Source organism: Schistocerca gregaria, chromosome 6, assembly GCF_023897955.1.
Source record: "Schistocerca gregaria isolate iqSchGreg1 chromosome 6, iqSchGreg1.2, whole genome shotgun sequence".
Lineage (NCBI taxonomy): Eukaryota > Metazoa > Arthropoda > Insecta > Orthoptera > Acrididae > Schistocerca > Schistocerca gregaria.
Window position 1 is genome coordinate 135,731,923 of NC_064925.1, and position 27,034 is coordinate 135,758,956.

Here is a 27,034-nt window from a genome sequence, read left to right on the forward strand (position 1 = left end):
TTTTTTGTACCAACAGGTAAAAAGAAAGGTGCCACAGAAAATCAAAACATTAACACACATATTTCTAACATAAGGACCTTGCAGCAGAATGTATAGTATGCATCCAGTAAATCAGAGCAGATATAGGTACTAACAGCTCCAGAGTTACCACATGTATTTATTGTGTTAGAACATGGGCTAAAGTGAAATTAAATTAATGTTTACAGTATACAGGAATATAAAAAAGTTGCTAATTTTTGCAGATCTGAACATAAGGGCGGAGGAGTGGACGTCTAAGTACACAGAAAAATAAAGGGTATCATTCATTGGTCAGTAGACACCCTACAGAAATGCTGTTTGAAGCTGCAGCAGTATAGACACCATACAATGGGGAAAAGTGTGTGATAATAGGGCTCTACAGATCACCAAACAGCCAGATAACTGGATTTCAGAAAGAGTCAGAAGTCATGTTAGATAAGGCTAGCAGGGAATTCTCTTACATAATTGTAGCTGGCGGTCTAAATATCATCACACTAAAAGACAATTGTTGCAGAAGGAGTTTTGAGATCTGATTAAAATTTAAGGACTTAATTTTGCGGTAGAGAGTCCTAAAAGATGCTGTAAAAATACAGAAACATTAATAGATCAAGTAATGGCTAATATATGGTAGAGCAGGCAACCAGTAGAGGTCTTATACACAACCATTGCAGACCAATATGCGGTATAAGTTGAAGTAGCAGCCAGCGTAGGAAAGCCAGAAAAATTAATTAAAGAGTTTAGTTAAACTAAGGAAACAAACATAGAACGGCTACAAAGGGTATTGCAAAAAGACTTTAGTGAAGTATATGCAACAGAAAACGTAGAAACAGAACGTGAATCATTTTATAATACATTAGGCCACTGCATGTCCATTAGTATGTAGGAAAATGATTGAGAAGTATAATAAAAACTGGATCACAGTGGATGTGAAAAAGAAGAAGGAAAAGATGAAAAGTATGTATGGAAACTGTTGGCTATAACCAACACAAGAAAATAGAGTTGCATATAGGGAAAACTGATAAACGAACTAAATCGACATATTCCAAAAATGACATAGCAACCTCAACAAATATCGCTAAGGCCATATGGTCTCTCATAAATGAAGAGGGGAAATATGTAAATGTAAAAACACTGATGATATAACACTTGAGGTAAATGGAAGGGAACATACGGATGCACAAAATGTCAGCAATACTTTAAACAAATTTTACATTGAAGTTGTGCACAACTAAATAAATCAAAAATTATACTTCCAACATAAACACAATAAACATTCCATATAAAACAAAATGCTTATGACCCCAAGTAATGAATCATAAATTGTAAAAATAATACATAGTCTAAAAAAACATGGATGTACTGTGTGGTATATCCACTAAACTAATAAAATGCTATTTACAATTGGGAGGAAAGACATTATTATCTATGATACACTTAACTGTAGCAAAAGGAATATTTCCAAAGTGCGTGAAAAAGAATAAAGTATCTCCTGCACATAAAAAACTGTAGAAAAGATCCAGGTCCATAACTCTTATATCTGTACTCTCTAAAATAATAGAAACAATGATAAAAGACAGAATATTACATTACACTTGTAACTAAAGCACTTTATTAACAGACGAAAGCCTGTGGTATATTCCTGGACCTACCTGAAGCATCTGATTGTGTACATCACGACATTCTATTAGAAAAGCTACATTGTTATGATATAAGGGAGGAAGCAGTAGACACCATTAAATCGTTTTTAGAAAATGGAAATCAGTGTGTAGATACAAAACAACAAAAAGTGAAAACTGATATTAAAAAAGTGTATTTTCAAATTTTGAAACTGTTAAACTTGCTATTCCTCAAGGATCGATCCATGTTCCACTACTCTTCAATCTACATGTCAATGATAAGGCCGAAGAAGTATCTGATAGTGTAGTTATGTATGCAGGCGACACTTCATTTGTTGTTTGAAGTTCTACAACAGATGACCTGTAAGAGAACTCTTCGCTAAATATGAAAAGTGGAAACAAGTGTTCCAGAGGTAACAATCTCTTCATAAATGAAACGAAATAACATATATGCAGACTCATGCAAACAAAAAACAAGCTTTGGACAACGTTACTCTCAGGCTTGGAGACCTAGAACTAAGGAGAAAGACATCAACAAATTTCTATGTGTGACAGCGGATAGTTATGTGACATGGGAGAGTTACAAAAATAACATTTGCAGCAAATTAGGTTGAAGCATATTGCTGATGATAATAATATCAAATTTCAGTAAACTGACACACTCTACAAACAATGTACTATGGACTAGTCCATTCGTACCTCTCATATAGCACCCTCGTTTGGGGAAATGCTGTGATTGTGCACACACAAAGCATATTAAGATTACAAAAAAGATCTATACGATGCATCACCAAAGTAATACCTAATGAATCCAGCTAAAATAAAATCAGGGAGCTAAAGATTTTAACATTAGCGTCAAAAACTAACAGCACTGCATTGCAAAATGGAGAATATAGTGAATGTAATACAAGAAAAAAAATGAATATCATATAGAAGGAAGTAGGCTAAAATTAACAGACAAAAGACATATCAATGCTAGACATATACTGTAAAACAGTTTACTACAGTGTATAAAGATGATAGAAAGTATGTCTCTTTTCAAAAGAAAAATAAAAAGCAATGTTATCAGTATTTGTCCTGAACATGTTAAAGAATATCTTGAAATATAAAAATAAAATAGTGTTTCAGTACATATTTCAAAGGGAAACTGGGACGAATTTAAAACTATATACCGAATCACTTCCAACAGACAACATGTACAAAATAATATTTCATGTAAAAACGATAATGCTGCTGTGCTCTACTTTTTATCTGCTTTCCTGTCAATGCTCAATAAAGACCAAGGAATTGCAGAAAAACGATATATATATTGTCAAAGGTGCCATTTGTAATGTGCTTTTAATACATATATATATATATATATATATATATATATATATATATATATATATATATATATATATATATATATATATATATGCATTATCATTATGTAACTAGCAGATATGTGTAACAGTCAGATTATAAATACAATTACACATTAATTGGTATAAGAAATGATCCATGGATACTAAAGAACAAGACCTACTGCACCAGGACAGAATTGTTTCATGTCAGGCGCTATTGGTGCCAGGTGCCAGAGGGTAGATAAGCTATAGCAGTTTGAAGCTAGTTTTGCGGATGGAGCCATTAATTGCATGTTGCTTGTGATGAATGGGTTAAGAGTCAGTTGCCTATTGGGTATGCAATTTTTGCAAGGAAAGCTAGGGTAAACCTACCAAGTGGCCAGTACCATTTGATAGTCAGTGGTAAAGAGTGTGCATTAAACATAATTAAAATAAGGCTTGTAATGGCAAATTTTGTCAAGAATAAATACTAAGAATCATACTGCAGAAAAGTTTACCACAATGTATAAAGATGATAGAAAGTATGTTTTGATGTCGTACACAAGTCATTACTATGATCATGTCAATACCGCCCCTGTTTTGTCAAACTGGGTAAAGGATATCTGGCACACTGCAACGCATGCATAAGGAAGCCCAAGAATGAGAATGTTTGTCTGAGGATTGGAAGCTGGAATTAGTAAACCTGATGGTGTCCTATGTTGAAGTTTTCTCCAGTAAATCTGTAGTGATTAATGGATATCAGCATCATACGAATGTGGTCCACCATAAGAAATACTGCCACAAATCCTATTCTGTCCCGTGGGATAGAGAGGAGGCTATAAAACATGAAATTCAAAAGATCTTGCCGTGGGTCACACTAGAAACATTTTTGTACACTTACAGTTGTCCATTGGTAGCCATATTAAAGTCTGGTGCAGGCAACCACCTCATTTCAGATGCAAGATCTATCAATAAAATCGTAGTTCCTGTAAGAGCCCGACCAGAAATACCAAAGGAACACATCCAAGAACTCTACGTTGTACGATATCTATCAGTGATAGATCTCCACAACTACTACCAGGAGGTAACCTTAACGGAGATATTACGAAAGTATATCATCTTTATTGCCTTTAAGGCTGAATGTGAACGCTGGGGTTTTCTTAACAGCCATAGACACTGTACTAGGACTGAAACTATTAGTTTAAGTTACACTCTATGTGGATGACCTGCTGGCAGCAACTGTACCTTTGGTGTAACATCTTAAACTGCTCGAAGAAGTGCTAAAGAAGTTCTCGAACAGAGAAGTCACAGCTAACTTAGGAAAGTAAAAGCTTACAAGGGACAAGGTCAAATTTTTAGATCATATTGTGTAGCCCCAAGGAATAGTACCAGATCCCAAAAGTTAAAAGCTATTCTAATTATCCCCCCCACTGATGAGAAAAAAACTGAAGCATTTCTGTTAATTGCTTCCTTTTTCAGAGATTTCGTTCCTAATCAGTTTCTGAATTGTTCTCAATTGCTGAATCACTTAGAGAAGAATGTAAATTGTTTCTGCTCTAATAAGTGCCAGGAAGATTTTAACAAAATAAAATAAGCTTTAGCTAGTTCAAAAGTCTTGACATGCAAAAACATTTTCTGCATACCCTCTGGCTCATCTTGATTGGGAACAAGTCTACTCCAGATAATAGAGAAGCATGGTAAGTAACAAGTAAGAATAATCAGCTTGCTATTCGAATTCTCACTAAGTGCAAAAGATCAGATTCTGCAACTGGATTAGATATCTTGGCTGTGGCTTGCTCTTTTAAGAAATACAATTTCTACATTTATGGTCAACACTTCCAATTTTATTCGAACCATCAAGCACTGAGTTTGTTTCTCACATGTAAAGTGCTGCACAAAACACATGTTCGATAGTAACTATTTTTACAGGAATATAATTACGAAATTGTTCTTGTCGAAGGCAAAGACAGTATAATTGCGGATGCTCTGAAAGGATACCTGAGCTTTCCATTCTGGTTGAACAAATATCAGAATTTAAAATATTGTTAATGTTGGATCCGTTATATTGATAGTATTACCTAGAGATGTGCTCAGATAGGAGAGTTTCACAAGATGCTGAACCTCATTGGACCAAAGTTAAATAATTAATAGCACTCAATATTACAAGATACATGACAATGGTCTATTCCATAGAAAAAGACCCAATTCAAATGACCAGTGTGTATGCATTCCTTTTGTGTACCACGACACCTCATATTTCACATGCATCTTGTATGAGACACTTTGGTATAGAAAAGTGTCAGAAGATTACACTCCACTGTTACGCTCACTATCAGATAGGAGAGTTTCACAAGATGCTGAACCTCATTGGACCAAAGTTAAATGATTAATAGCACTCAATATTACAAGATACATGACAATGGTCTATTCCACAGAGAAAGACCCAATTCAAATGACCAGTGTGTATGCATTCCTTTTGTGTACCACGACACCTCATATTTCACATGCATCTTGTATGAGGCACTTTGGTGTAGAAAAGTGTCAGAAGAAGATTACACTCCACTGTTACGCTCATAATCTGCATTGTTCGATAAACCAGCTCTTATGTACTTGCATTGTCTGTTAGAAGGCAAACCCAGGAACACATTCAATAAGGTATCATTGCATCTGATTTTTACTTCTAATCCTAGAGAAATCGTTTCCCTTGACATAGTGTGACCACTGCCTTAGGGTCGTGGAGATCCTAAATACATTGCAGCGATGTATGATTTGCTTTCTAAATATCTTATACTCTATGTCACAATATTGCTACTGCAGCCTAACTATCAAAAGAATGAGGGAAGTCTACTTCCTGAGCTTTGGCAAACCACATGCTCTGCTGTCCAGCCCCGAATTTTATATTTAAAGCTTCGAAATCCTTTATTCAAGAACAACAGATTTTGCAATTTCTTTTGAATCAAATCCAATTAAAAGAGTTTTTATGGGGTTCAACTGACTCGTTATGGCGTACACTCCCCAGCAATAGATTGGAAGGGTGGGATGCGTAGCCCCTTTTGAACAAACAGTGATTAATTTGCCCCAGTCATCCACGCTTCACGCTGCAGCTGAATTCATGTTAGAAGTCAAATAGAAGAATGAATGGATAAACCCACTAGTGCAGCATCAAGGATGTCACATATGAAGGGTAGGAAAGTTACTCGATGCCCTCACTATCTCAACAGCTAACACACGTTTTACGAAGTCAAAGTATGGAGAGAAAAAATGCGAAATATTAAGAACGTCAAGGTTAGTGAAAAAATACTGTCGAGAATTCACCTCAAGCCCGCACTTCCACAAAAGAAAATTTATAATTTGCAGTTGCTAAATACTGGCCCTTATAAGATTGTAAGAGTACCATGTGAAGAATCGTATGTCATAAACTAACTACTGTAGATTCTAACACTATTAAAGCATTATCTCACCAGAGAGTTTTAAGTAAATGTGTGCAATGAAGTGCATGATGTCTTATTTGTAAATATTATTAGTTGTGTTTATTTATTGTAGTTGCATGTTTTACAGTCTATGTGGATTTAGTACCCCAAGCATGTTTACTGTTTAAATATGTTAGATTAGTTAAATCCCTAATTGATCTTGTACCTTTTAAGTTGCGATCATTTGTTTAAAAGGTAGACAGCCTGTCCAGCATGAAGAAATTATTTGTAAATAGTATATATATCACAAATTATGTATCTTCTCTCTTGAAAGTGGGACTTATGCAATACATGGAAATCTCTTTATCCTTGCGACGTGTAATACTGGAAAAATGAGAAACCAATGATAGTAGTTTAATGCCTGATTCCTCTACTGAAAAGAATTATTTTAATATATTGTTAAACATGAAGTAACGAATCCCATATAATCTTTCGCATTAAGGATAAGAGAAGCAAAAGATTTTACCATCACTCACATAACTAAGTTTTCAATTCATAGTATGTTAGTAACACAGTCACATAGCACTCAAAGAAATGTGGGATATGGATTTTGACAATGAGTGTTTCACTCTGTTTCCTGTATTTTAGTTACCGTGGTTTTTTTTTTGGCTTTATTTTGGTTGTTTGTCATTACGATCTGTGCTCACCTAAGTGACGATTTGTGGCGTGTGGGTATTAAACAATGGTACCCAAGTATTGGCATTTATATCTGCATTGCCCTATATATCAGGCCATTCAGTTCCACAAGACAATTAAGCCCAACACTGCATTCTGTGTAATACGAAACAACTATTGTAAATATTCGTCTGCAAAAGTACTGAAAATAAAGTTTTACAATCTGTGGGACTGCCAAAGAAAAAGACTTTGGATATGTTCCTGTGTATAGTTACTAGTGTCCGACTTGTAACAAAGCAGTATGTGGGGTACTCATACGAGCGAAGATTCTATGTGGAGCACGTAAGCAGATGATTAGAAAATACATTCAAAAGTGCACAGTGCCGGTGTACTCATCTCTGAAAAACTGGAAGATAATGAATGATGAATCACAGGAGATTAGCCACCTTTTGTATATCCTGCAGTTGGTAATAAACACCTGCAATTGCCAGAATTCGTTGGTTCGGTGCAAGGTACAGACTACACCAAATTTCCTGGCCAAATAGTGGGTGTCAATAATGCAACGTAGAAACCAACTGTCGACGTATATCTTATAAACTAAACTGCATGTAATTGCATTAAATGCGAATCACACACAGTTGCACTACACTGACATTTACATGTTGCAAGTGATGAACTCGTGACTTCAAAGCAATGTTAAGCAACGAAATGTTTCATGTGTTACATATTATTTATTTATTTATTTACACGCCCAGTTCCGTAGGACCAAATTGAGAAGAAAATCTCCAAGGTCATGAAACGTGTCAGTACATGAAATTACAACATAAAGGTTACGACACATGAAAATAAACTGTTTATGAACCCAAAAATCCTCAGGCCATAAGTTTAAGTAAACGCAATCAATAATACAACATATGTATCAGCTTAATTTTTCAAGGAACTATTCAACAGAATAGAAGGAGTAACACATGAGGAAACTCTTCAGTTTCGACTTGAAAGCAAATGAATTACTGCGAAAATATTTGAATTCTTCTGGTAGCTTATTAAAAATGGATACAGTAGTACACTGCATACCTTTCTGCACAAGGGTTAAGGAAGTCCCATCCAAATGCTGGTTGGATCTCTGCCGAGTATTAAATGAGTGTGCTGTGCATGTCACGAATTGCGATACCCCTCCCAATGGAGATTCGAGTCCTCCCTCGGGCATTGGTGTGTGTGCTGTCCTTGGCGTAAGTTAGTTTAAGTAGTGTGTATATCTAGGGATCAGTGACCTCAGCAATTTGGTCCCACAGGAATTATCACACATTTGAACAGCTTTTAACTGAGCGAAAGCTGCTTATTCTCGGAAATAAGCTGATATTGTTGACAAGACACGTCTGATAAGAACAAGGTCAAAATACTCAGACTAGAGAACAAGGGTCGACAAGAAGTTTGCGAACTTACACCAGTTATTGCCTGGACCGGCCTTTGCTGAGCCAGAAATATCCTTTTAGAATGGGAAGAGTTATCCCAAAATACACTCCTGGAAATGGAAAAAAGAACACATTGACAACGGTGTGTCAGACCCACCATACTTGCGCCGGACACTGCGAGAGGGCTGTACAAGCAATGATCACACGCACGGCACAGCGGACACACCAGGAACCAAGGTGTTGGCCGTCGAATGGCGCTAGCTGCGCAGCATTTGTGCTCCGCCACCGTCAGTGTCAGCCAGTTTGCCGTGGCATACGGAGCTCCATCGCAGTCTTTAACACTGGTAGCATGCCGCGACAGCGTGAACGTGAACCGTATGTGCAGTGGACGGACTTTGAGCGAGGGCGTAAGTGGGCATGCGGGAGGCCGGGTGGACGTACCGCCGAATTGCTCAACACGTGGGGCGTGAGGTCTCCACAGTACATCGATGTTGTTGCCAGTGATCGGCGGAAGGTGCACGTGCCCGTCGACCTGGGACCGGACCGCAGCGACTCACGGATGCACGCCAAGACCGTAGGATCCTACGCAGTGCCGTAGGGGACCGCACCGCCACTTCCCAGCAAATTAGGGACACTGTTGCTCCTGGGGTATCGGCGAGTACCATTCGCAACCGTCTCCATGAAGCTGGGCTACGGTCCCGCACACCGTTAGGCCGTCTTCCGCTCACGCCCCAACATCGTGCAGCCCGCCTCCAGTGGTGTCGCGACAGGCGTGAATGGAGGGACGAATGGAGACGTCTCGTCTTCAGCGATGAGAGTCGCTTCTGCCTTGGTGCCAATGATGGTCGTATGCGTGTTTGGCGCCGTGCAGGTGAGCGCCACAATCAGGACTGCATACGCCCGAGGCACACAGGGCCAACACCCGGCATCATGGTGTGGGGAGCGATCTCCTACACTGGCCGTACACCTCTGGTGATCGTCGAGGGGACACTGAATAGTGCACGGTACATCCAAACCGTCATCGAACCCATCGTTCTACCATTCCTAGACCGGCAAGGGAACTTGCTGTTCCACCAGGACAATGGACGTCCGCATGTATCCCGTGCCACCCAACGTGCTCTAGAAGGTGTAAGTCAACTACCCTGGCCAGCAAGATCTCCGGATCTGTCCCCCATTGAGCATGTTTGGGACTGGATGAAGCGTCGTCTCACGCGGTCTGCACGTCCAGCACGAACGCTGGTCCAACTGAGGCGCCAGGTGGAAATGGCATGGCAAGCCGTTCCACAGGACTACATCCAGCATCTCTACGATCGTCTCAAAGGGAGAATAGCAGCCTGCATTGCTGCGAAAGGTGGATATACACTGTACTAGTGCCGACATTGTGCATGCTCTGTTGCCTGTGTCTATGATCCTGTGGTTCTGTCAGTGTGATCATGTGATATATCTGACCCCAGGAATGTGTCAATAAAGTTTCCCCTTCGTGGGACAATGAATTCACGGTGTTCTTATTTCAATTTCCAGGAGTGTATAACGTCATACGACATAAGGGAATAATAATAAGCAAAGTAGGCTAATTTTCGTGTCGATCCATCACTTACTTTAAATACCGTTGGAATAGTAAAAGTGGCAGTATTAAGTCTTTGAACAAGATCCTGAATGTGGGCTTTCCACGACAGTTTATTACGCACCTGAACACCTTGAAATTTGAACTGTTCAGTTACACTAATCATATGCCATTCTGTGAAATTAAAACGTCGAGCTTTGTTGAATTGTGTGTTATAAACTGCAAAAAGTGAGTCTTAGTGTGATTTAGCGTTATTTTACTAGTATTTTCTACAAGTCGTGATCTCAAGTCATGACCTACAATATTTGAAACTGAGGCAGTGTGGCCCAACATCCCTTAATAACAAGCTATTATCATCAGGAAACAGGAACATCTTAGAGTTACCCAGGCTAACTGTGCAGCACAGTACTTAAATACTGTGCAAGGCACTCCATCGTGTCCATGAGAGTCCTTAGTATTCAGTGATTTAATTATCTACTCAGTCTCCCCTTGTATGTATCACAGAGGAGTATTTCACACATAAATCTCGGAAAGGCATTCCCCAAGAGAATATCTGAACAAGACAATCCTATTTTTAAACAGGTTACGTGTTCAACTGTTCAACTGACAGTATTAGCAACTTACAGCCAGTGAAAAACTGTATGCCGAATGGATTCGGGTCCCACATGTATAGTGCGTATGTGTGTGTGTGTGTGTGTGTGTGTGTGTGTGTGTGTGTGTGTCTGTGTGAGTGAGTGAGTGAGTGAGTGAGTGTATAAATTATTATATATTTGTACAGGGAAATTTATCACTGGCAGCACTGCGTGCCACGTCTTAATGAAAAGCAGTTACTGCCCCTGTAAATGTCCCATGTTCGCCGTGTCGAGCTGATAGAAGAATAACACGCCAGCCGACCTGTGCTTCGGCTGGCAGCTGTCTTCCGTGGCGGCTGTGCTTGTTACGACGCAGCGCCCCAGCTGTCGAGACGCCACCGACCTGTTGTAGCCTGGAAAATCTCGACGCCCGTATTAGCCACTCTTTATGGCACAACGACGCAACAACCATGGTTCAGTCCTCGAGGATTTCATTTCCTTATTATGTACAAAATGTTTATCGAGAATTAAACTCCCGCAAAAACAACATGGACGTTAAACAAAAAAAGAGATTTCTCTTCCTCTGGAAATTATCTGTGATGAAACAATTCTGTACACTCTATGCACGGACTTTTACATGTGTGTAAATAGTGTAAGCTGTATAATTTATGACACTCTGTGCATGTAACAAGCATGAGAGTGATTCATGAACACATTACTTAATACCCAATTTCGAAATTGAACTAAATGTATAGAATACATGTTCAAGTTCCTCGCTTCGTTGGTCTTTTTCTCCTTTCCTTCTTTTTCCCAGTTTGGGACAGGAACATCAAAACGAGAAATGAGCCAAGAATATTAGAATAACTGTTGAGTCCTCATCAAGTACTGAAACATAAAACATAATTCTCTTTTATTCGTATACTTATCGGACACAGATCTATGGGGTGAAAAATCGGGGTGTCTATCCAGGGCGGCCGTTTCAGGGGCGCCAAAGCCTAATCACTGAAGAAAACTTGTTTCACAAAGTTCATAATGTGCAGCGCATGTTTATCTATCGATTATTCATTACATTTTAAAAAGCAGCCCTGTTTGTTTTTGAATACTTTTGAACACATTTCTATTTGATTTCTGAACGAATCATTATTTGTTTTTTTATTGCGTGCATAAAGTACGTGACGTCCCTTCCAGGGGAATCCCCGTCGCATCTAGAAATAAAAAAACTTTCAAGCTGATAGAAGGTGACGGTTCCATACGAGCTGAGGCAAATAAATCCGGAATGGTGCGTGCCAATCGCTGTTTGTTTATGTGGTTGATTTGGTGTGCGAATGACCAACGTTGTTATAATTATTAGCGAAATCCATAGATTATCACTACCAGGAGGGAAAAAAAGTAATAGGAATAACAGGTAAGCAAGATTACTTTTTAACCTCTCTGTGTATGCAAGAAGATTAAATTTTGTCAAGAAATGTTAGCCAGAACGCTAATTACTAAGAGCCAGTTGTACAGTCCCTGGATAGCAGCCGCTTAAGTTCTATTCTCGGAACAGCGAGGAAAACGCGTTGTACAAACATGTAATAACGCCTAACCGGACAATAAACGTGTCGTAACTAAACCGGCTATTCTGGCAGGTTTAGTGAAGTTCACCGGATAAAACGTTTTGACAGAGACAGGAATATTTACGCAATTAGTGATGACAAGATTGTTTGTAAGAAAGAGGAAGGAAAAGAAACAGAGCAGTACACGAAATTATATAGAAGAATATGACTACTGCAAATTTATATAAAAATTTGGTGCTACTACTTTTCGATCTCCTGTTTGAGAAACCGGAGGGTATGAATGAAAAGTGGAACTATTTCCTAACAAAACATTTTACTTGCAGTAAGCCCAATAGGCATTTGAATTTGGTATTTCGTGGATTATATTCTGTCGTCTTGTTTATGTCAATGAGGTACGTAAAACTGACCATTTGTGCTAAAACGGTCTCGCTTATTTGGCATGTCCTACAGTTGCTGAATTATTGGAAATATGTGTTTCCTTTTATATGAGAGACAGTGACAAAATTGACGTAATCAAATCTTGGATACTATTTGTACTGCCAGCTTTTTCAGTATTAGACAACGAAATTTTTATTTTTCATGTAGTCAAACGAACTTTCATGAGGTACTAGACTGTTTCGCTGAAAGAAATTGCGCCATGTAACGCTGTAGCAAGACTAGAGAGAATAAACTGCTGGGACAGAAGGTTTGTAGAAATGTGTACTGTCTTGCTTGTCTCTTGGCTTTATTGGTGTTACGTTTCCAATAGCTACTTTTATGTCACGCAAAAGAAAAGTTATTAGCTAAAAGGCAATAAAAAGTGCAAATTTCTGAACAGTTCTTTTCTCCCTGTCACAAACAACCCCACCCCCCCACCCCAATTATTAACTGTGAGCTTTTTTATTAGGGGGAAGGTAGGAGTCAAACCGGACGACTGAGAGAAAGAGTCACTACTGGACATTTTAATTTCCACTGTCCTGAATATAGATTTGGTGACGTCTATTACTAAATATACACGTTTGAATCCCACAGGGCGAAGTAGTGACCTGCTATACAAGAATGCTGTGTGTAGAGGTGTGGAACTGCACTTTGACACACTTAAGACCAAATAACAAGTCTTACATTTCTTCAAACATGTATGTCTTGTGCATTGAACTCTTCAGAAAGATGTGCGCTACAGAATGAACATATGTTTCATAAGTCAATTTTTTGTTTCAGGTTTTGACGTCATATCTGAAACAACCTGAGGTGGGGGGAGGGGGGGCGCCATTGTCAAGTTTTTGCCCTGGTTCGGAATTACCGTATATCCGGGGCCGATACTTATCAATGAAACAATTACCCTGAGCATTTTGCAAGATGTTACTGTATTTGCAAAATTTTATTAACAATTCATCCATTAAATAATATGTTTTCTATTTCCTATCTTACGTTCTGTCTTTCTTTCTTAAAGGTAACATGAAAATAATTTGCTGAGAGATAACGTCCACCCCCAATTGCTGTTGAATGCTTCTGGCGTACGAAGGTGACAAGCATGCATGATTGGCGATGAAATGTTTCATTATGTTTTATCCCAAATTTTTGTTGTGATAATTTACTTACAAGAGGAGCTATGACTTTTCTATATGTTCAAAGATTACATTTTACGTACCGACATTTCCAGAAGTTGTAATTATGGTGAACGTAAAGGCACTGACTAAAATGTAAAAAGTTATGTTATTTTATCTTTTGCTAGTAGTATCTCTTTATTTGTCATTGAAGTTCGAGCTGAATAAATGTAAGTGTATATCAATCTATGGGTATGAAGGATATTTACACTATTGGCCATTAAAATTGCTACACCAAGAAGAAACGCAGATGATACACGGGTATTCACTGGACAAATATATTATACTAGAACTGTCAAGTGATTACATTCTCACGCAGTTTGGGTGCATAGATCCTGAGAAATCAGTACCCAGAACAACAACCTCTGGCCGTAATATCGGCCTTGATACGCCTGGGCATTGAGTCAAACAGAGCTTGGGTAGCATGTACATGTACAGCTGCCCATTGTGACATTACAGCCTTTATCACTGCGATTTTTAACATGTAAAAGTTTTTTTTTTGTAATCGCGTCAGTATGTGCGAACTTTTAACATATACCAATGAATGTTGTAGCCAGATATCTTTGCCGCGCTCCTGAAAAGCGCACAATATCACGATAGCTATAAACTATTGTACGCTGCTATCGATCAGTAAAAAAACGACGCACCTATGTTTCAAATAATAACAATTGCCAATTTTTACTTCTGCAGGGAGCCGCGCCGCTCTCTAGCTGTTCTGTGAATGTGTTGCGAGTCGGACGCAAAAGTATTGTGCTCCATACTGATATAATCATTTTATTGTAACTTTAAGAGTTTAAGTGATTAAAAATATATGTAGCCACAAACAAGCGAGAATGTGTATCATGAAAATTCGCTCCGCCGCCACAATGGGTGGCCATGTTAAAAGATTCCGTTTCATAATATAATACTTGAAGCCTTGAAGTTTATTTAATTTCAAAGAAAATCTCTCAACCTTATTTTCATTAATTATACTTGTGATAATCTTTTCTGTTTAAAAGATTTATGCAGCTTATGATCCAGCGTGTGTTCTGTCGGAACAGGAGGCTGTCGTGACGACATCGTTATAGTATTTATTCCAAGTTCTTTCAGTTCCGTTTATATGTTCGTACAAATCCAATTATTTGGTCCCTTAGGTTTCTATCATGTAACTTCCGTCTGCTTTCTCCGCGCGATCTTCCTCCGAAAAAAATTTCTGTTCATTTTCTAGTAATTTCCAAATCGCAAATGAGAAAAGACAGCCTCCTCCTGCTCCGAACGGAACACCACGACTTTTCTAGCGTCGGAGAGTACCGCACGAATTTTCCGCTAAAAGGTAATTGAATTTCTTAAAGCTGGATCAATTACACATGTTGCTGCTGTTCTCCGACAAATCTGGTGCGATTAATAGTAATTTATTCTGTCACAACAAAAAGAACCAATTTTACTTTTACCAAAGCAACAAAGCTTTCAATTAAATAACGTAAAAAAAATCATACCAGATCTGGCGCCCGAACAGGGACTTGACTAAAATATTGAAAGTGTCACGGTACTAATATATGGTTGTCTTATTTCATGTACCGCTCTTTGGAACCCAGTGCTGCATAAAATTACGGATGAGCAATAAATATACGCAATATTGAAGGACGCGGTATTTACACAAATATCTTGGGATTTAATAAGACGCAGATTTGCAGTTTTGAAGACAACGCCGAGTGAGTACCAAATTTTCGTTTGCCATAGTTCTGTGTAAAGAGTAGCTCATTTGACCTTCAAATTCGACCTCACTCTATCCTTTCTGTAGCTTAACGTAAAAAAAAACACTTTTTTTTCTACGTAAATATTTGAACATTTTCTGTAACCTTTTGCTTGGACTATTTGTTTTATACTGTAGTTAGTATTCTCGTGGAAGTTTCAGATGGATGCCATTTCAGTCTTTTCTGTGTAACAGCGTTGGCAATCAATTGTTACAACGGCGTTGACTCCATCTTGTCTTTTTGCTACAGACGTGTGTCAGTTATTACCCACGTAACATTAGACATTTGACGAACGCGCGCCGCGACTTTAACTTGCGCGGTAAGAATAATTGACAATCAGAATTTCAGTTGGCAGTACCCATTTTAAGTTGGCAATAGTTGAATTTCATTATGGCGGACGGACAATCGAGCTCGAACTCTGCAGACGAAAGCGACGGCACTGTTAACAAACATTACCGAGTCCGCTCACGCGGAACGACGGCCAGGACAGACGACAGTCTGAGGTAGCTAACGTGGACGACACTCAGCAGGAAACACCCACCTCCCCGGTAACGGTATCAGTTGACATTGTCAAAATGTTACAGGAATTGATACTAGACAGACAGGAGAGGGAACAGCGCGAACGTGATCACGAACAACGTGAGAAAGACAGAGACAAGTTTGTATCAGAGTTGAAAACGGATATGACAACACAGATTGACTCAGTTAGGAATGACGTAAATACCACCATTGATGCGAAAGTAGGCTCTCTCACAGCACAGATAGATTCGGTTAAGGGTGACGTCACGGCGCAAGTAACCACTTTGACAACACAGATAAGCACTCTGAATAACAAAATTGATAACATTGATCAGAATCTCACAACTCAATTCGAAGCGTGTCGCAAAGAAACCGATTCGGTAAAACTTGCGTATAAAACAGTTGCACGACAGGTAGACGAGTTAGCGACAGCGGTAGCCACTGTAGAATCAAAAGTAAGTGCAATGGCGAATGACATTTCGGACCGAACTATTGAGGAAAGAGTTAACAGTAGTGTTGCTTCGCACACTAAAGGACTTACCGAACATTACAAAGAATGGATTGATGTACAAGAGAAGCTTGTTGAGGAGAAGGTTACACGTGACTTGAAAGATGTTAAATCCGCAACCTCAGACATATTATCTGCACCCGGCAGTTCAGGAGACACTGTTTGTTCTGAACTAGGCCAAATTAGACGAGTGTTTACCCAGGATTTGCCGGAATGGCGGAAGCAAGTAACAGATCAGATATCCGACCTGAAACAGCAAATTCAAACACTACAGTATGATAACCAGAGTGACGGGAAACACTCACTACCTTCTGAGCCAGATAAACATCAGTACCAGACAGCACAACAACACAACACACCACAGAACATTCCGCGACCGAAAAATGAATTTAACGATTCACACAACAACACTGAACAATTGACACTCACAACCCTCATGAAAGAGGAGAGTGTATTGAAACACAGAGTTTTTCAACCATTCCAACCGGAAAAGCGAAATATTGATCCAGTCGTTTTCCTAAAGAACTGTTCAGGAGTCTTTCTAGGTGCCTGGAATGACAAACAGAGAATACAATTCATTACCGGATACATACAAGGAGAAAGTGCTATATGGGGAACCGAGATGGTTGATAAGTGCAAAACATTTAGCGAGTTTGAGAAGAACTTTTTAAGCAAATTTTGGAGCGCAGGTGTTCAGCAACGCCTACGCAACGAGGTCTACAACGCCGAACCTTTCCATTCGAACAGTGGCGGACTTCGCCGGTACTTTGAAAAGTACTTGAGAAAGATACAATATTGGGACACTCCCATAAAAACAAAAAATGTTATTATGATTCTTAAGTCAAAACTACCCATTTCCATACGCGAAAAATTAGTGAACGTGTCAGAGGAAGATCAGGACGCATTTTTATCCGTCCTTGATTAGCTCGATCTTATTTATACACGAAGACGCGCGTGCGAATGCTAACCGTAAGAACAACAACGCAGGCACGTATTCGAATGGAAACGGTAGTAATGGAAATGGTTCACACGAAACACAATACGCAAACAAACACTACAATAACCGCAATAGAGGCCGAAACAATGGTACCGTAATGATAAACACAAAAACAAGCATTACGGCAACCAATGGTGCAATCCAATATACAACACGCAACAACAGTATTACGGGAATGCCCCATACCAATCAGACAACAACGGTAGTAACTTTTACCAGAATGGGAACAAATACAAGGGTAAACGTTGCAACGATCAAAATCGCGGAGGTCAGCTACCTCCACCACAACCCTATGGGCAGCCACAACACCAGCAACAACAGCAATACACGCCTCAGCAACAACCATTCATGCAACAACAACAGTACACACCACCACAACAGGACTTTAGATACAATAACAATAAACCAAGAAAACAATACAATCCACCGGTATATTTTTCGCAGGCAAGTAATGTACCGATTTTTCAGCCTGGTAACCAAGTGCAGTACCAACAAGGGTTTGATACAAATCAACACACACAATGGGTAAAAAACCAGCGAGAATGGTCAAGTGATGTGACAGAAGAATCAAATCAGTCGCATCACAAGAAAGCGGAAAACTAAAGGCAGCACCTTTTCGCCTCCTTTGGGATGCTGCGGCACATAATGGGGGCCAACTCGACCTTGAACGACTTTACGTAATACGTTATGATCGCGACACTGACTTGAGAGACGATTTGTTGCAGGAAAATATTGAGACAGACTTGAATGACGTATGGGAAAACGAAGTACAAGCAATGACTAAAATTTACATAGATAATACACCAATAGATGCTATTATTGATACTGGTGCAAACGTAAATGCTTTATCACTAAGTATGTTTAAGAAAGTTTTTACAGGGATGAAAATTTTAACGTTACCAGTATAAGGTTGTTCAGTAACAGGAGCGGTAGGATCTTTATCACAGCGAGTAAATTTGCAAGCTCAGGTACCGATAAGGATTAATTCTACTTCTTTCATGTGTGCATTTCTAGTAGTTAAGAATTTGTCAGTGTCATGCTTATTAGGAATGGAGTTCCTGAGGAAGAATAAGGCAGTGATTGATATAGAAAAGGGTATCTGTACAATCCGAGTAGGTGAACAGGGGGTAACGCTGCAATTGTTGCGCGGCAAGGTCAAAAGAGTCAACACTGAGCACAAAGTTAAGTTACGCAGACTGGTACAGCGAATGTTTTTGAACCAAGCACATACGACAAGACACGGTAACAGTTGGACGGATTTTGATACTGATGACGGACTTCCGACTAGAGAAGAGATTTTGAATTAAGTAAGTGAATCAAGTGAACTTGATTACATACAAAGGCAAGATTTACTGCACTTACTTATGAGGTATCTTCATGTCTTTTCTTCGAAACCTGGACTAATACGTGACTACAAATATGACACGAAGGTCGCTACCCATTCTACTTTTTGCAAGACATCGTACCTGTCCCGTATGCAAGGCGAGAGGCTCTGAAAAATGAAATAAGTAAAATGCTTAAGTAGGAGATCATTGAACCGTCAGACTCACCTTACAGTAGTGCGTTATTGCCAGTTTTGAAGCAGGATGGTAGTGTACGTATAGTTTTGGATGCAATAAACATAAATAAAATAATTATTCCAGTAAGAACTCGACCTGAGGCTATGGATGAACAATTACAAAGGTTTCATGGAGTACAATTCCTCACATCGGTAAACTTGAGATCGAGCTACTGGCAGGTCAAGATGACATCACAGTCTCGAAAATATACAGCGTTTATATTTGCAGGTAGATCATACCAATTTAAAGTAGTTCGATTTGGTTTGAATGTGAGTTCAGGCGTATTCATAGCTGCACTTGATCATGTATTAGGACCTCAACTGTTGGATCGAGTAACAGTGTATGTTTATGACTTACTGATTGCTACGAAATCTTGGGAAGAACATTTAGACATAATAAGCAAAGTTTTCCAGAGGTTTGTTGACTATGGAGTCACAGCTAATCTACATAAGTCTAAATTTGGTAAAAGCGAGATTAAAGTTTTAGGACATCTTGTATCATCACAGGGAATTACCCCAGATCCAGACAAACTAACAGCTATTAAAAACTTTTCCGTGCCCTCTTCCAAACGCCAGTTGAAAGGCTTCCTCGGAATGACTTCCTTTTTCAGAAAGTTTATTTCGAACCAGTCGATGAACAGTCAGGCATTGCATGATCTTCTAAAGAAAAATACTCACTGGCATTGGACGCCAGAGTGTCAGGCAGATTTTGATCGCATTAAACAAGCACTTATTAACAGCAATATTTTGTTCCATCCAGACATGGATAAAGAATTCTTTATTTCGTCAGATGCTTCATTTCAGGGGCTTGGTTCTTGTTTGTTTCAAATAGAAGTAATTGATGGAAAAGAAGAGATAAGAGTTATCAGCTTTGCAAGTAGGGTTCTCACAGAATGTGAGAGGTCATACTCGGTGACAGAGTTGGAGGCTCTGGCCGTTGTATGGTCCTTTAAAAGGTTCAATTACTACATCCATGGTCGGAAAATTAAGGTCTTTTCTGATCACCAAGCTCTTAGTTTCTTGCTCTCGTGTAAACTTCTTCGTCCTCGTCTTACACGATGGAGTCTCTTCTTGCAAGAGTATGATTTCGACATAGTATACATCAACGGTAAAAACAACATTATCGCGGATGCTTTATCACGCATTCCTCAAGGACTTCCCGAGCCCAGTGAACTTATCGAGCAGATGTCTAACTACCGAATTCTTCTAATGAAAGACCCACTACATAGAAAGTATTTCCTTCAGCTCTGCAAGCAGATGCGTATACTCCAAGAAACAGATCCCAAATGGCGTAAGGTCAAACAACTTCTTCTAACAAAACCCGATGACCACTTGTCCAAATTTTATAAACTACGCCACGATGTTTTATTCCATCAAACTTCTCTCCTCTCTGGTAGGCGGTGTGTGTGTATACCACACGCATACGTTGAACACCTTATCTGGTACACACATCTTTCCTGGGGTCATTATGGACCTGAAAAATGCAAACGAAAGATTTCTGCGTATTGCTATGTACCAAACTTGCACCATCGAATCCACAAGTTGTTAAGTACATGTCTTATCTGCCAGAAGGCAAAACCCTTCAACCATTCGAACCTAATTCCTCTGAATCCAATTATTACTGAGAGACCGAATCAAGTTCTGGCCCTTGATCTCGCCGGCCCCCTGCCGCACGGGAGGGGAGGGGTGAAATACCTAGTCGCATTGATGGATCTTTTCACAAAACATGTGAGACTTTATGCAGTGAGATCATCCAGTGCACTTCCGATCATCCGTCGAATCGAACAAGACTATTTTCCTCGATTTGGCAAGCCGGAGGCCATTCTATCAGATAATGCATCGAATTTCACTGGCAGACAATGGCGCAATTTTCTTGCCAGACATGGCATCAAACAAATACTTATATCTCGTTTCAGACCGCAATCTAATCCCACCGAACGTATCTTCAAAGAGTTCAATAGATTCGTTCGAACCTACATACCTAATCGACAAACCCGTTGGATTGACTTTGTATCTTCATTCGAGCAGATTGTCAACAATCTTCCACACTTCTCAACTGGATTTACACCTGCAGAATTAATGACGAGTCATCGGGAAAGAAATGAATGGTTAGATCCCATACCTAAAATTGTAGAACCAGAATTAGATTTAGATGCAAAACTTAGGCAAGCATTGGTATCCTTAGCTGTACAGGCGAATCTACGAAGGAAGTCATGACAAGAAGGTATCTAAGGCTCTTACATATGATATTAATGAAAAGGTACTTTTACGGACACATTTTAAGCCATCGAAGTTGTTGAAAGGAAATTGGAAATGGAGGCTATTGTACGACGGACCATTTGTAGTAATTAGAAAACCACATACAGGATGTTATCTAATAGCGGATCCAGCATCTGGCAGAATTAAAGGATTGTATCACCACCAGGATCTCAAGAAGTATAACGAGGCAAAGTAACAAGCAAAGGAACATTAGCCTAAGGTTTAACCTGTGAAACACTTCGGTATTCAAACACACCAATACAAGTACTTTCACTGTGGCGAAAAACTATGGAGGTAATTGAAGATTTGATTTATTATGGCGTACGAAAAAGAAAGCACATTCCATTTGAGAGGACAGATTCTCAGTTAGTTTTAAGTTAGTCATAGGTGTAAGCAGTCCAAGTAGGCTGTTGGCATTGAGGAATGCCGTTATTGGTGAAAGGAGATACGGAAGGAAGTAGCAGATTGCCAGCTTCCAACTCCAATGAATATATATATATATATATATATATATATATATATATATATATATATATATATATGTGAAATATTAGGTTAAGCAATTTCTTTTTCAGCCCTCAAGGTGGAATGTTAGTCTTTAAGTGTACAGAGTACAGCCTATTGCGTGTAAACTGTGCGTTATTGTAACACCGCCATGAACTATACCTTTTGTTAGCTCGATCTTCAGAATTAAACAGATTTGTGTAGCCAAGTGTTTGAACTGTCAAAAGCAGTAAATAACAGACAGAATCACGTAGTATTTGATAGTTTTCAGGAGATTCAATCTCAGTTTCAAAGTATCATCTACGAACAGTGAGCCTCATAAAGATTTAATAGTTAAGCAACAAAGCATTTACTTTATTCTGTTTTACAACAGCTGTTAGGTCATGTAGTCGAGAGTGCCACTACATGGAAACATATACGTCATACTGACAAGTCTGAAGTATTCCTGATGGTAAACGTTTCTTCTTTAAACATGTAAGATGCACTAAAGTAATTAGCTATATCACAGCCAGGCCCGACAATCGCCCAGAAGGAAGCGTGAGAAACTAGAAAGCTGTCACCAGATATGACTCACATTATAATAAAACTAAGATCTGATATTAGATTAAAGAATAGCCACTTGAAGGCACACGTGACGCATGTCATGCATCTAAGGTCACAAAAATATCCTAGTGTAGTTGTGCTAGAATTTGTATATGTATATAGTGTATTTATGTTCATATTTGATCCTCTCCTCTTCCACTTCCCCATCTTATCCCATTAAAAAAAAGTGAGGATTAGAATTTGACAGGCTCATCTGAGTGCTCTTTAGACGGTTGAAGTGGAAACGAAATTTGTGGGAGGATCTCGTTAGCGAAAGTTTTGTTCTAATCGCGTATCGCGAGTAGCAATGTTGAGAGATTATAATACATTCCGCGAGTAGTACTTGCAGCCAGTAACTTTATGAATCATGAATCTTCCGGAGAGAAATGCATGAGTATGCGCGGCCAGTAGAGACAGAATTTGTTCAATCTGTGCTCTACATAAACAGTGACACTAAATTTTGAAGAGAAACGAAATAACAAGCTGCTTAAATGATTTGTTTTAAGAAAAATTTTACCTTTGTAAAAGGGAGAGAGAATAACCGAAATAATCGTGCCCTGATGCACAAGTAGTGGTATTCAATACGCTAATCCGGCGTGGCGTGACTGAAAATGTTAACAGAATTTTGTGACTGTAAGCAAACTTAAGAAATGTATGTATGTATGTATGTAATTTATGGACATTGTTTAATCTTGTAATGTATTTACCTGTGAGTAACTTGAACTGTGAACTTTGAAATCGCAATGTGAGATGGGAGATGTGAATTTGCAGACACCCTAAGACGTTCTAAACAAAATGCGAGTGATAAAGTGTACAAAATACGTGTGCAGTCACGTGTGTACACGCAAGTGCAGGTAGTGACAGCGATCACAGCAAAACATTTTGCAGACTATATGTAAAACGTTGGCTTCACTTACCTGTGTGTAAGCAGCATGGCAGGTCGCAGGGACTGTCGTGTGAAATCCTCGAAACAGACGGTGGTATTTTCTACCCAAGTTTTCGATACACTGATCGACGATGGAGAAAGAACACTAGACGTGTGTTTTCCACGTGTTCTCATCTTAGCACAGCGCGAGTGACACACGTTAAACTTCATACGAGCATACACGAGCGCGTGTTGCACTGGACTAGTAGCCGGCAACAGCGCGGAGCTGCTTGCAGTTGGACTCAACAATTAACATTTGAAACACAACCGACGCGCGCGCTGTGGAGGCGTGTCATTGACCTTAGAATGTTTTCCGTCTCACAACTACGCAAGAGACATTGCTAAAGCTATCACGTTGAAACTTAATTATGAACTTTATTTATTCTGTAAAAAGAGAAGTCTTAGCTTCAAATTAATTTTCATTTAATCAGTCACGTCGGATATTTTGCGATAGATAATTAAATAAAGTCAAGGCATTAACTGAGCACTGAAACGTTAACTGGAGGGGAACGTTATCAATCCTGTCCAGAATCCTATAAAACCTTTACCTGTAAGTCTAGATTATAGCACGAACCTCACACAGGTTTCTTTCTGTTTATTTGCATGTAAACGACATGACACTTGATGCCAGACACTAGAGAGGCAACACGAGCGAATACAAAAAAGACGCTACCCAGGGTTGTGACCTCTCGGACGACGCCGCTCACCGAACGAGAATAGACGTTCCAGACTCCGGTTAAGTGAGCGCGTGGCAAATAAAAGTGTACAGTGTAGGGTCAAGTGCAACATCCTGATTAACAACGACATTCTAAAAGAATCTAATGAAACGGATAAAACACACTACGACACCAAACAGGTCACAGACAATTTTAGAGGACTGTTTAAGTAATTATTTCAATGTATCTGTGTATGTTTGTCTACTGACATGTTTTGTTTTCTATATAGAGTATTATTTATTTACCTTTGTTTGTGTTGGACTTAAGATTATTTTTGTCGCATTTTGTTTCTCAGTAACAGCAATTAAGATAACAGTGCAAGGACACCTTACAATGAACTGAGAGAAGTGCCAAAGTGCACAAAAGACACTGAAAGACTTTCTTTGTTTTCATAACTGAACTGGAAGCATAATATAACTAGATGACAAACTCACTCCAATTTTATGTTAGAACGAAAGTAAATAGATGATAAAACGCAGTAATGTCTTGAAACTACATATGAGTCCTGATGATCCTTCCGGAATCATCATGCCTCACATGGGAGGCATTAGGACATTACAGACTTTATCACTGCGATTTTTAACATGTAAAAGTTTTTTTTTTTTTTGTATTCGCGTCAGTATGTGCGAACTTTTAACATATACCAATGAATGTTGTAACCAGATATCTTTGCCGCGCTCCTGAAAAGCGCACAATATCACGATAGCTATAAACTATTATACGCTGCTATCGATCAGTAAAAAAACGACGCACCTATGTTTCAAATAATAACAATTGCCAATTTTTACTTCTGCAGGGAGCCGCGCCGCTCTCTAGCTGTTCTGTGAATGTGTTGCGAGTCGGACGCAAAAGTATTGTGCTCCATACTGATATAATCATTTTATTGTAACTTTAAGAGTTTAAGTGATTAAAAATATATGTAGCCACAAACAAGCGAGAATGTGTATCATGAAATTTCTCTCCACCGACACAATGGGTGGCCATGTTAATGTAAGTTTCCGTTTCATAATATAATACTTGAAGCCTTGAAGTTTATTTAATTTCAAAGAAAATCTCTCAACCTTATTTTCATTAACTATACTTGTGATAATCTTTTCTGTTTAAAAGATTTATGCAGCTTATGATCCAGCGTGCGTTCTGTCGGAACAGGAGGCTGTCGTGACGACATCGTTATAGTATTTATTCCAAGTTCTTTCAGTTCCGTTTATATGCTCGTACAAATCCAATTAGTTGGTCCCTTAGGTTTCTTTCATGTAACTTCCGTCTGTTTTCTCCGCGCGATCTTCCTCCGAAAAAATTTTCTGTTCATTTTTTAGTAATTTTCGATATCGCGAATGAGAAAAGACAGCCGCCTCCTGCTCCGAACGGAACACCACGACTTTTCTAACGTCGGAGAGTACCGCACGAATTTTCCGCTAAAAGGATATAGAATTTCTTAAAGCTGGATCAATTACACATGTTGCTCCTGTTCTCCGACAAATCTGGTGTGATTAATAGTAATTTATTCTGTCATGACAAAAAGAACCAATTTTACTTTTAGCAAATCAACAAAGCTTTCAACTAAGTTACGTAAAAAAAAAATCGTACCAGACCATGCAGCTTCAACACGATATCACACATCATCAAGAGTAATGGTGACTGGCGTATTGTGACGAACCAGTTGCTCGGCCACCATTGACCAGAAGTTTTCAATTGGTGAGAGATCTGGAGAATGTGCTGGCCAGGGCAGCAGTCGAACATTATCTGTATCCAGTGAGGCCCGGACAGGACCTGCAACATGCGGTCTTGCATTATCCTCCTGAAATGTAGGGTTTAGCAGGCATCGAATGAAGGAGCCACGGGTCGTAACACATATGAAATGTAACGTCCGTCAATGCGAACAAGAGGTGACCGAGACGTGTAACGGGTGACACCCCATACCATAACGCCGAGTGATACACCAGTATGGCGATGACGAATACACGCTTCCAATGTGCGTTCACTGCGTTGTCGCCAACAGAACCTGGATTCATCCAAAATACTGACGTTTTGTCATTCGTGCACCCAGGTTCGTTTGCTGAGTAGACCATCGCAGGCGCTCCTGTCTGTGATGCAGCGTCAAGGGTAACCGCAGCCATGGTCTCCGAACTGATAGTCCATGCTGCTGCAAACGTCGTCGAATTGTTCGTGCAGATGGTTGTTGTCTTGCAAACGTCCCCATCTGTTGTCTCAGGGATCGAGACTTGGCTGCACGATGCGTTACAGCCATGCGGATGAGATGCCTGTCATCTCGACTGCTAGCGATACGAGGCCTTTGGGATCCAGCACGGCGTTCCGTATTTCCCTCCTGAACCCACCGATTCCATATTCTGCTAACAGTCACTGGATCTCGACCAACGCGAGCAGCAACGTCACGATACGATAAACCACAATCTTGATAGGCTACAATCCGACCTTTATCAAAGTTGGAAACGTGATGGCACGCATTTCTCCTCCTAACACGAGGCATCACTACGACGTTTCACCAGGTAAGGCCGGTCAACTGCTGTTTGTGTATGAGAAATCGTTTGGAAACTTTCCTCTTGTCAGCACTTTGTAGGTGTCACCACCGACGCCAACCTTGTGTGAATGCTCTGAAAAGATAATCATTTGCATATCACAGCATCTTCTTCCTGTCGGTTAAATTTCGCTTCTGTAGCATGTCACCTTCGTGGTGTAGCAATTTTAATGGCCTGTAGTGTAAATTGTGTTGTGTCGACTCCGTTGTTAAGTCAATCTGTTACCTTGTCTTTTAATCATTTATGCTGGTTTCTTCGCATGAAACCTCTGAAATACACCCGATTTTCTGCGGACAGTTCGAACATGAACGATCGGACGTAATTAGCGTCGTTTCGTTAATTACTATTCAGTTCAGCGCCAGAATGCCCCAGAGATATTCATTCCGATCATTTCTCAGGTGTTTACAATATTTTTCAATTAAAACTACGCGGATCTCATAGAATCACGTTTCCGGACACCGATGT

The 27,034-nt window shown here is 39.5% G+C and overlaps 1 protein-coding gene across 1 annotated transcript in view; it reads right to left on the minus strand.

Annotated features, from left to right (window-relative positions):
* The window catches only part of LOC126278619 (serine/threonine-protein phosphatase 2A 65 kDa regulatory subunit A alpha isoform-like), a 57,531-nt gene extending 33,966 nt beyond the window's left edge, over positions 1 to 23,565 (minus strand). Inside the window, exon 1 of the mRNA XM_049978858.1 lies at positions 23,309 to 23,565. The gene's annotated coding sequence lies outside the window, so the exon portion shown is untranslated. The remainder of the gene's footprint in view (positions 1 to 23,308) is intronic.
* Between the last annotated feature and the right edge of the window lie 3,469 nt (positions 23,566 to 27,034).